Source organism: Pteropus vampyrus, unplaced genomic scaffold, assembly GCF_000151845.1.
Source record: "Pteropus vampyrus isolate Shadow unplaced genomic scaffold, Pvam_2.0 Scaffold136, whole genome shotgun sequence".
In the NCBI taxonomy this organism is placed as follows: Eukaryota; Metazoa; Chordata; class Mammalia; order Chiroptera; family Pteropodidae; genus Pteropus; species Pteropus vampyrus.
In genome coordinates this window covers 2110813-2123213 of record NW_011888917.1, presented here as the reverse complement: position 1 = coordinate 2123213, position 12401 = coordinate 2110813, and positions in this window count along the sequence as shown.

The window sequence follows — 12401 nt, the reverse complement described above, 5'->3', positions numbered from 1 at the left end:
AAATGAGTAATTATTACATTATATGTAAAAGGCATATTTTAATTAAAATACTTAAAACTTGAAATAAGATGTTTCAACAGAAAAGATGGAATTCAATTTATATGCTATAGTGTGATGTTTGTGCAATTGTATTCAAATTAGAAAGTTTACTTCATATTACAGTTTTTCTGTTACTAACCCTATTCTAAAGCACAAAAAATTTCTGATTATCAAAATAGCATGTCATTTTAAAACAGATTCTACATTAGCACTAGCAATTGTGACCTTTAATTTTAAAATTACATATTAAAAAGATTTCATTAGTAGGCTTTCATTCTCTTTTATTTTGAATTTTTTGCACATTTTTCTTTAGTCTTTGTTCTTACATATTATAGATTCAAGTTTATACTAGTTTATAAACAACACTAGGTAAGTAAAAATCATGGAAAAGATAAAATTTAAAATATCTAAAGATACCTATTTTGCAAAGTTGCCAAGTCATTATTTCACATGCCGATAGTACAATTGAAAGCCAGGACAGATGAGGAAGAGAATATGTTTTTAAGCTTCATTTCAAACATATTAGAGACTCTAAGTGACAGACCTTTCATATCTTTGCTTCTTTCTTTCTTTTTCTTTTCTTTCCTTCTCACCCCCTCCAACTCTTTCCTTTTGTTCTTTTTTCTAATGTCAACTCATATACATATATATTTAACAGGTTAAGTGGTGTGGAACTTTGTCAACTAAACAACAACAATAAATCCTACCTTAAACCACATTGCAACTAACATAAAAACTTAAGAAAAAATATTCTTACAATGATGAAGGTTACTGGAGTACAAATTTTCTGCATAACAAATATGGAAAGGTATAAAAACTGGAAAAATCAGTTGTGCCTCTCATCACAAAGAATGAGAGAGTTATTATTATTATTTGTTGTTGTTCATTTGTGTGTGTTTCCACACAGTCTCTTTAAAAAAAAATGAGCAGGGTTTCCTGAATGCTGCTCATTATTATTATTATTTTTAAATCAAAGTGCAGTGTACTTATAAAAAAGTGCATAAACAATGAATGATATAAAAGCAAACACCAGGGTAACCACCACCCAGCTCAAAATATAGAATATTTCTAGTGCTACAGAATCCCCATGCTCCCTCCCAGTCCCATTTCTCCCCTTCATCAATGGTAAACGAACATTATCTTGATTCTTAACCCTATAGTTTAGAGCTGCCTTGAACATTATATAAACATATCACATATTGCATATTACTTTGTGTCTGGCTTCTTTACTTAACATTATGCTTATTGGTTTTATTCATGTTGCAGTTTGTCAAATGTTACCTGAATATACCACACTTTTTATATTCATTCTATTTCTGATGGACATTGGGTCATATCCAGTTTAGAGCAATTACAATTAATGTTTCAATAAACATTCTTGTAGGTATTTCTTGATACAGATGTTGTATATAATGAGAAGTGAAATTGCCGGATCATCTGGTACACATATGTTCAATTCAGTAGATAATGTCAAACTGTTTTCCAAAGCAGTTGTAGCAATTATACTCCTCTGAAATATATAAGCATTCCTGTTGTATCACATCTTTGCCAATACTTGGTAGGGGTATTTGCTTTGAATGTTTAGGTTAGAACAGTGAAAAAGGAGAGTGGGAATGAAGGCTTAAAGAGAAAACAGGAAGACTCCTGAGCCACGATTCATATGACTAGCAGAAGAATGATAGTTGTGCTGTGATAGTGAAGACTTGAATGTTAAGGCCAAGGAATTTCTCTGGCAGTAGGACAACCCATGAAGGGTTGAGTAGTCTAATGAACAGCATGGAATTCAGTGAAATTATGTGGGTGCTAATCAACCTGGCATCAGAATTTCAGTGCAAAATAAATTTTGTGTGTGGGTAGGGGCGGGAGGGGATTGGAGTCTTTTCACAAGCAAATAAACAAAACCAACACTTAAAATAGAAAGAGTCTCTTTATATATGAGAATCATTAGAAATGTCTAGGGTGGTAGATTAAAGATGAAAAATGTCACAGGAGAATAAATTTGCCATGGTAAAGAACTATCTCACATCAATCTATTCTAAACTGTATCTTATTCTTCTTTTTATGATCAATTTTGAACATATTGTGTGTCAGAAGGGAAGGGAATATAATCCTACTGTTTTCAGATATGAAAATTTCCCCTAAGTATTTACTAAATTGTTTTAATAAGTACATGTTTTCTAAAGTAATTATTTTGTAATTATTCTATAGAAGGTGCTTTAAAAATATATCCTGTAGGACCAGAAATAATCACAGAATTTTATAGTTGCAAGGAATCTTGGACAATATCTAATTACATCTTCTCATTTCACAGATAAGAAAGACTAGGTACACATTTGCCCAGTTACTTGATCAAGTAAGGCAGAAGATAACTGCAGATGATGAAGAATCAGGCCTTTTGACCTTAAAGATAATCATCATGAATTCATTTTATTTAAAAAAATATTGAAAAAAATTCTGTCTTGACTTTCTTTACCTGGCCTATTTCTACACATCTATTAGAACTCATAGTTCATCAAATTCAAGGTGTTCTCTCTGATCTCCTCTCCAAGTTTGTGTTAGAGGCCTCTAGTACGTCTGAAAGAACATTTTATAATAATGATTTCTACTTTAAAGTTATCTATATACTTATCTCTTTGCCCACTGTATTGAGAAACCAGAAGGTAGGGACTGCTTTTTCTCTCAGTCCTTAGCATTTTGCATAAGCCTCACTTTTAATAGTACTTGGCAAATATTGGTGGTATTAGTCAAATATCAAAATTTTGCCAATAATCATTTTGGTGCATACTTAGGTAGAGGTCAAATATTTAACTTTACTCATTTTGTTAGTGTTTTTGGCTGTTCATTGATATTTCTCTTCCTTTTATTTTCAGGCACATGGTAGAAATGTACTCCCTTGTTTCCTTAAATTAGTGTGGTCCTGCTCTTTGAGCAGAAATAACACATGTCACTTCCATGTAGAAGACATTAACAGCCAGTAATCAATTTGCTCTCCCCTCCATCCAGCCCCAGTGATTTTGGAGACTCCCTGAGTGAGGATAACATAAAAAGAATCCTTAGCCAACTCATGATGGACATGCAGTATGACTGAGAAATAAAACTATTATTTTACATCACCAAAATTTTAAAGTTTTTACTACAAAGTAACCTAGAATATCCTGACTTATTGCAATGTAGTAAGGCTTTGGGAACTTTGGGAGAGAGTGAGTTTATGTGTGTATGTGTGTGGGGGGGTGGGGCATAAACCATTTGGGAGTGAAATAGTGGATTGTGATAGACAGCTTCTCAAATGAATCTCAAAGAGTCCTAGCTCCTGTCATTTATGTACTTCTGTAATTCTCTCTACTTGTATGTGCACTAAACCTAGTGACTTGCTTTTCACAAAAAGAATGCTGCAAAAGTGATAGAATGTTGTTTATGAAAATAGATTTTAAAAAGACAGTGGCTTCCTTCTTGCTTGTTCTCTTTCAATCTTTCTTTCTAAGATCCTTTGGTCTGGGGAAAGTGAGCTGCCATGTGATAAGTAGACCTATGTGGTCAGGGAATAATGTCTCTGGCTTATATCAGAGAATACCTGAGGCTTATCAGCAGTCAGTAAAAGAGCTTGAAAATGGATCTCTGAGCCCTGCCAAAAGTCATGTTAGTATATTTAGATGTGTATTCTCTTCCATTTAGGCCTTGAAATGACCTCAGTCCTGGCAGACACCTTGATTTCAGTCTTGTGAGAGATCTTGAGCTAAAGACACCCAGCTACACCACCTTGATTCATGACCCATAGAAACTATGAGATAATAAAAATTTGTTGTTTTAGGCTGGCTATGTTTTGGGATAATTTATTACAGAGCAATAGATAATGAACACATTTTGTACTTCCCTATCTAAGTATATACTATACCAATAGGGCAAACACATTTAACATTATGTCAGAGATGCCCATATCGGAAGTTGTAGGCCACGTTTTATTTTATTTTTTTAAATTTCAACATTGTAATATGGTTATAGCTTATTAGTGGATATATAAATCCAAAGCCATAAAAGAATCAAATTCATACTTTAGTTGTTTGAATCAATTTGTTGTATCAAAGATATATAGATATGAGCAAGGATTTCTAAATGTAAATAAGATATAATTAAACATATCATATGATCAGTATGTAGGATATGAGGAAGTTAGGTATTCTGGATCTCTTTGATTTTCATAGATAACAGAAAACTTGATTTGTACATTAAGGAGAATCATGGGTTATATTAGAACATTTTCACATTGCCCCAATATAAGTTGACTCCTACTTAAATAACTAACCCAATTCTTGTACTGTTTCTAAAAAAAAAAAAAAAAAAATCAAACTATGACCAGAGGAGTACAGGGACAGTGTGAGACTAATGCTTTCAGGTTATTTTGAATCATCTGAAACTAAAAATGAGGACATGACACCTATACTTTTGCCGTAGTTGCTTAATATTAGGAATCCAGTACAGTGTCTGCTCAGTAAATTGGAGAGCTAACGTTCAATTCTATATAGCAATGATGACAAAACAAAACAAAACAAAACAAAAAACTGTAAACAAATTAGAAAGTATTTGAGAAAGAGCAAGAGTGCAGTTTTCACATGAAAAGATAAACTTATATGCTGAAAAGTCTTAGGACAACCTTAGGACAATACAGTAAAGCTTGAGACCCCAAAGAGGGACACTGCTTAGGTATTAGCCTAATAAGATACTTGAAAGACAGGTATGCTAGTTATAAAAAATTTATCTTAGGTGAGTACAACTGTTTTCACGTTTGAAGTCTATCCTGTTTCAATTCTGCCAGGAATTTCTGATAAATATTGCTTTTTCTGTGGAAGCAACAATTCATAACTTCCTTTTATTCTTGTTTGTTACTACAAAAGACTGAGTCTCAGGGGGCTTTAATTAAAATGTTGAGACACAGAATAAAACAAATAGAGGGTCTGTTAAATGTCTGTCTGAAACTAGAGCTGTACTACTTAATATGAAAGACTCTTTAAGACTAATAATGAAATAATCATCCTTTTAGCAAGACTGATAAGAAAATGAAGGCTAGATGTAGATTTGGGGAAAATAATGTATGCTGGAGGAGGGAAGACGAGGAAGAACCATCACAAAAAAATCAACCGTTAATAAATATCGGAGTGCAGAGAAGTCACAAGATAAGCTGCAGCATATGTTCCTCCAGCTAGAATATGGCAATCATTTCTCTGAGAAGAGAAGCTGATAAGGCCCCCTCCTCTCCAACAGGCAATCATTTTGCATTTTATATTATTTGAAAAGAGCTTGATTATTTTCTTTTGAATGAAACCAGATTGATTCACATTTACCTGTCAACAGAATGTTCTATTCCTCTGTTTTGCTTGTCTGTTTAAAGGCATATGACCTGACTATAAAATTCCATAGACAAACCTTTTGTTAGATGTAAATAAATGATCGTGAATGACCAGTTCATGTTCTTTTTTTTTTTTTTATGTTTTCTTTTGGTGCCAAATTATGCTAAATTAAAATCCACAGCCTTATAAACATGATTGATATTTGCAGTAATGAATTGAGATTATAAATATTGCTTTATTCAAGGTCAGATAAAATCTTTAAAAATCATATCCAGAGGGAAAATTCACACATGAAAATGATAATTATATTATTTGAGTTTAGTTTAAAAGGGGTCTGACATAACACATAATTTCTTCTGGTTTGTAAACTTGTATACATATTTAAACATTGCTCTATCAAGTAGGGACAGATAAATGTGTAAAGACAAACAAGAAGTGAGCAGCTCATAAATTGACTTATACAGATTTGATTTCAACTATTGAAGTAGGGAGCTGGGTTCCAGAGCCATAGTGGGACAGTGATTCTAAAAGCATTTGCATAGTATTTCCCAATATTATACATATTCTCCATATTTTTGAAGGAAGATAGGGAACAAAATGCTTCACTGGGCATCTAAATATTTGGGTTATAATTTGGAGGATAGTCCACTGGACTGAAAGGTGGGGAGGTCAAGATTCAAGCCAATTTTTGGCTAGTCACTAGTTTTCTAATTTTGGGTGAGGACTTAACATACCTGAACTTCCATGTTTTCTTATGAAAACTAACATAATTATCTACCTTTAGAACATATATGTGGAAGTTTGCTGTGAAACTCATATGCAATCCAAAAACTGAGTAATTGTTATTACATTTTAAGGTTTCTCTCTATTCCGGGACCCAGAGTGAAATTATTTCAAATGGCCCTGGTCAAGTGTGAACTTTTAATTCCTTCCATCAGTTCATCTATCACTCATTTAACTGACTAATATTTATTAAGCATTATTTTAGGTAAGTCAGTGATCTAATAGATCTGGAAAAAATCAGAAATGAAAAATGAGTTATCTCTGCTTTCATGTACCTTATAGTTTAATGGAGAAGCTTATCTCTTAATATACAAATGTTGTGTTCATATTTACTTTTCTTTTATAAGATAGTGAGTGATTAAGCACATTGGCTTTGAAGTCAGAAAAGCCTAGGATTCTAATTCCAACATTTTATAGATTATGCCATCTTAAGCAAGTAACTTTTTTATTTCTCTAAGCCTTCTTTTCCTCATTAGTAACATGTATTTTAAAAGAGTACTTACTTCATAGGATTGTTGTGAATATTAAATTAAATCACACACATAAAACATTTAGCATAGTGTCTGGCATTTAATATGTGTTAAATAAATAAATATTAACTATTTTCCTTTGCATTTTTTCTTTCTCTGATCTTAATGTGCCTCCTTCTAAGAAAGAGAAAAGCAATACCTGATATCTGGGAGCTGCCCTACTATTGTCAGGCCTTGTTGTTGCTACCAGCTGGCCTACTCCTCACAGCTAAGTCTTGTTGAATGTAAACAATTTGATAGAACATCAACACCAGACAAGGTCACTCTTTGACCATGAGTGATCTAGACAAAACAAGACCACTCCATAATCATGTCTGAAAATAGATAAAAACATGAACATTGTCAAAACTGAAAAATGACCAAACATCTCCTATCCTGTCTAATATAAGTGACTGAACTGCTGCTTCTTTACTAGCGACAGCTTTAAGCCTCACTTGCTCTTTCTTACTTCTAGGTAAGATTTAAGATACCCAGGTGTAGAGTTACCCACACTTTCTGGCGGCATCTAATCCAGAGCAAAGCCCCATATCCTCCTACTCTTCCCAAAAGCACTTAACACAAACCTAAATCTTTTAATAAACCCTAACACCCTCTTACTTAAATCCCTCATAATTCCCTATGGTATGTGTGCTCTTGCGCTGCCAGAAGCAATAAACCCAACTCTGCAACTACAGGTCTGTTCCTGGAGGTCTTTGGCTGGAATGTGTTGACACAGCTAGCCACATGACACCTCTCTTGTCTCTATATGCCATTATTTTTCTTCTCTGCTTAATTAATATTATGTTCTATCTTGACTTTATTTTCTTGTCACCACTCTTTTCTTGTTAAATGGTTATTGCATGAATGAATGGTCCCTTTCTATATGTCTACTTGTTCTTTCTCTTTTTTGTAGCCACAAGCTAGACAAGGTTTGGGAAAAAATCATCCCACCGCTCTGTTAGACAGGGAACAGGGAATTTCATTGCATCAAGATTTCTAATACTGGAATCTCTTAAAATCAGGCAAAGACTAATTTAGAGAAAGAATAATTTCAACTAGGTGCTGCACTGTAAAAGAACACAGGAAGACTACTATGAATTTCTTTGTACAAAGAAGTAAATGTATGCCTTTATGTTTATTTATATTTTTAGTTATAAATCTTGTTTTTCATATATCTGGTTGAGCTTAGTTATTATGTTAATTTCACCTAGACACTTGGCTTTGTATTTCTTCACTCTTTGATAGTTTCCAATGGGTGATTTTTAGGTAATAAATACACACATGCAAATAACTAGGTTGGAAATATTCACTATAAAATTAAAGCAAACTTAACACATAAATTTTGTTAATTCTTCTATCCTACCCTAAGTATCCATGTAAAATTTCACTGGAAATTAGCTCTCACTTAGAGAGTTTTAAAGCATCAAAAAGGTTTAAATTATTATTATCATTTTAATTTTTTTCTTTCTTTTATTCATTTAGTAAACATGGAACAACTTAGAAGTTAAAATCTTTTAGGATTATCAAAGTTGCTGGTAGACACATGAGTTAAGAAAGCATACCATTTTAGTTTTTTTTTTATATACTAAATAAAGTAAGTCTTGAGAATTAAAGTTAATTTCTTCTCCATAAATATTTTTGGTGACTCAACTTGGAATGCCTAAGATTTTGTACTTCAATGAGATAGAGTTACTGAGCAAAATTAACCCAAATGCAAACATATGGGCTTTGTTTTAACCTTGTCTCAAATTTCTACATGTTCTAAAATAAAAATGAACTGAACATAAACCTTATGATACTATTGGGAGGAGGGTGTCCATACTTAGTCTTATTTTAATGGAAAGTATCTGAGTTGCCCTTCTGGATAGATGACTACAGTTTAGCTTCAAATGACTGGAGATAGATAGATAGAACTTCTTAATTGGTTCTGATCTGCATTCTATTATGGGAGGTCTGCCTTTGATTCTAAGGTCAGGCCTTTGGCTTCCAGATTCATCATAGCTTGAGAGTGTTCTAGAAAACTTCTCAGCCATGAAAAGAAGGTATAACTTATGATTAATTACTTATGTAGCACAAAAGGTATGTGGTAGGCAGCAGGTCAAGTGTTATCTAGAAGATGTAGAAAATTGGTTAAAACTGAAGGGCTTCCCTGATAATGAGTGCAGAAGAAGACATAATATCATTCTTCCAAGTAAGAAGAAAAAGAGTAGGTGATAAATGTTTATTGTATCTAGAGTACTTTGCAATATGTATAAGTTGATCTCTCCAGTAAGGATTCTGTGTGCTGTGCCTATATTACTGCTAGGATAGGGACTGATTTTAGGAAACATGGAAGACCTTTAAGCACATCCCTTATGCAGGGATCTAGTATGAAATTTCATTGTAAAAAAATACCCATTAGTTACTTTAAGTAAAATCACTAATCCAGTTACCACATGTATCCCTATGGCATATACCTGGGTCCCTAAACCAGAAAACTCAGAGAAATGTAAAATACATTGATGCTTGTGGAACCCACTTGCAGGGTTTTGCTACCATAAATAATTAATGAGAAGAATGAAGACAAGATCAGAACCTAAATACAAATGGTGACAACTGACAAGAGCACTATAACAAGACCCAGATCAACTTAAAGTAGAGAAACGTTTAGCCATATATCACTTTGTTGGAAAGGTGAATATAAACGAGTTAAATAGCATTTGAAAATAATATTTCAGAAATGTGCCAAGACTAAAGAGTTGTAGAACATTTAAGCTATGCAGGTCAACTTTTTGAAAAAAAGGTAAATTAAATGTAACTTAAGGTCTCAAAAATGATTTTATTAAGACTAATGCTAAAACTAAATATATATATATCTAATATATATATATATATATATAGAGAGAGAGAGAGAGAGAGAGAGAGAAAGAGAGAGAGAGAACATTAGAAAGATGAGCATTAGAAAACTTGCTTTTTGATTATAGTTCTTTTCTTTTTTAGCAATATGGTCTAGTAAGTCTTTGAACCTTAGTTTCTGGTTATAAATTGGCAATATCTATTCACCTATTCAAGGCTGTTATTGGTCCAGGGGTTGGCACAAAATCTGATGTCCTAATTAGATCAAAGGGAGAGACTATAGGACATGGTTAAGAGACAATTTTGACTCATGCTGTTGTGAACAAAGAGTTGTTCTTGTCCCTGCCATCTTGTCAGGGTGGTAGTTGGTGAAAAAGCCAATATGAAGAGAAGAATAGGAGGACAGGGGAAAGAAATCACAAAGAATTTGAACAGAAACCCTGATATCCTACAATGGGAGGCTTTCTCTTCTCTAGACTTTTTGTTACACAAGACAAAGTATTTTCTTATCACTTAATCTAGTGTGAATGTGATCCACTTATTTGCAGCATCTTCTTATATTTCCTAAATGAGAACTATTCTTTTTATCTGCATCAAGCAGCTTTGAAATACCTAAGAGTGAAGATAGTTTACACTTGTTAGGTCCATTTGTGGCAAAGCACTAGTTGATGTTTTATATATGCAATCTTATTTCAGTTTACAACCTCCTCACTTTACAGAAAAGGAAACCAAAGGTTTAGAGAGTGAAGTAATTTGCCTAAAGTATCACAGGATTCTATCCAAGACTGTCTGGTCATAGATTTCATGAGATTTTTCATTATATTACCAAGCAAAGCAACTGTAAATCATTATAGATGATACCCTTAGTTAGTAGAGGTCTGCTAAAAAGAAATTCTTTTAAACATATTAAGAAACACCCTGGATAATTATCAATACTTTTGCATTAAATGAAATAATGGGTGGATAAAGGCGGCAGTTCCTTTATCTTTCTAACCAAAACCTGCAAAAACCTTCAGAACAACGAAATTATTAAAGTTTACACAAAAACATCATTAATTACATTTCCCCATGTGGTTTTCCACTCTATTGTAGAAATTCTTTTCTAATTCAAAACAAACAAACAAACCTTTTATTAAAAAGCTAATCTCTTCTTATATGAAGAATAGTCTATGCTGAAAATAACTCAAATTGTGTAGTAAACACAATTTCATTGAAAGGTTAGAATAGCAGGACTATTACCAAGTCATAAGGGAAAAGAACAGAAACCTCTGACTAAATATAAAAATATTCTTATCATAAAAAGTGGCTTATTTAACCACAAACAGTGACATCTTCAGAAAAATATTATTTTCTTTTTTTGTAAGCAACATATAAAATTGTCAGATTCTACTACACACATGTCAGGTTTAAGGAGAAAACTAAAATAAATGTTGAAAATAGGAAGCATAGAAGCAATGCCAAGCTGAATGAAAGGAAACGGGGAGATAGCAAATGGAAATAAACTCTTGTGTCTGCACTTTGGTGTCAAAGTCCTTCCTATATTTATCATATTGAAGAAAAGCATGAAATGTATTTATTTAGACAATATATATTTGGTAAAGGTGAATGCAGCACATTTTAAAATCAACAATTCTGTTGATTTCAAGTTAAATTTGGTCTGTCTTTTTAAGAACAATGTAAATGTTAACTAATATGTTTTTAAGTAATAGGCAATAGAAGAGAAAACCCAGTGATGAATAGAGTACAATATTGAAGACTTTTTTTTATTAAAAAAAAAGCATTGATTTGTTATTATAGGATTATGATTATGCCCAAACTTCTCTAAGAGACTTTAAAACTATATATCTTTCCAATAAAAAGAATTAACAAAAGTGTTATTATGTTTGCAATGCATTTCAAAGGTGGAAATAATGTTCTATTGATTATAAAATCCTATACAAAGTAATTCTGATTAATATAAATAAACCGATTATTTGGGATAAGGGACTAATTTTGAGGTGATAATCACAGCATGGTCATTAAATCATTTTAATGCTAGTCACCAAGTGTTTACTCATCATTGACTGGGTAGAAAACACAGAACCAGAAGCTGTGGGGCACTGCAAAAAGACCAGAGTAAGGTACAGTTTTTCCCCTCAAAGACTTTTTTGACTATGAAATACTTATGATTATAAAAAGAGGCAGAATATGTTGAATGCACTAAGAGAGGTGTACGAAAATTTTTGATGGATTCTGGCACAAGAGGCACTAATTTTCCACTGAAAGATCAGAAAAGGTTTTTGGATGAGATGCCATTTGGATAGACTTTGAATAGTGTGTTGGGCAGGACATGGAGTTGCAGAAAACCTGTTTGCGAAAGACTGCATTTAGAAATCCTAGACAGTTTTCTAGCAATAATAATTAGTATTGGTGGAATCTCTTCACTCTACTAAGTTTATACTCCACTCCAACATGAATCTTGTCAGATCCAACTGTGCTCTCTTATCTTTATACAGATTAGTCAAAAAGTTCTGTGCAAGTTGGTTAGAAATTAACCGTGTATTTCTCTTTAATATCCCTATATATTTAAAAGTTTTCTTCCTTCTGGACTTCTTCCATATTACGTATAAAACAAAGCTATCCCTAATGGCTGTTTTTTACTCTTCTACTTTGTTCTGCCACCTCAATCTACAAACAATTATCATACTAATAGCTATGATTTATTGAGAACATATCATGTGCCAGGTGCTGCCTAGGTACTTTAGATATTTTATCCAGTTTAAACTTCAAAACAATTCTGAAAAATAAGATGTATTTTCTCATTTTACCTGAAACTCAGAGAGCTTGATTATGCACTGAAGTTCACAACACTGGCATATGGTAAACCTTGGATTTGATTCTATTCTGAAGCCTG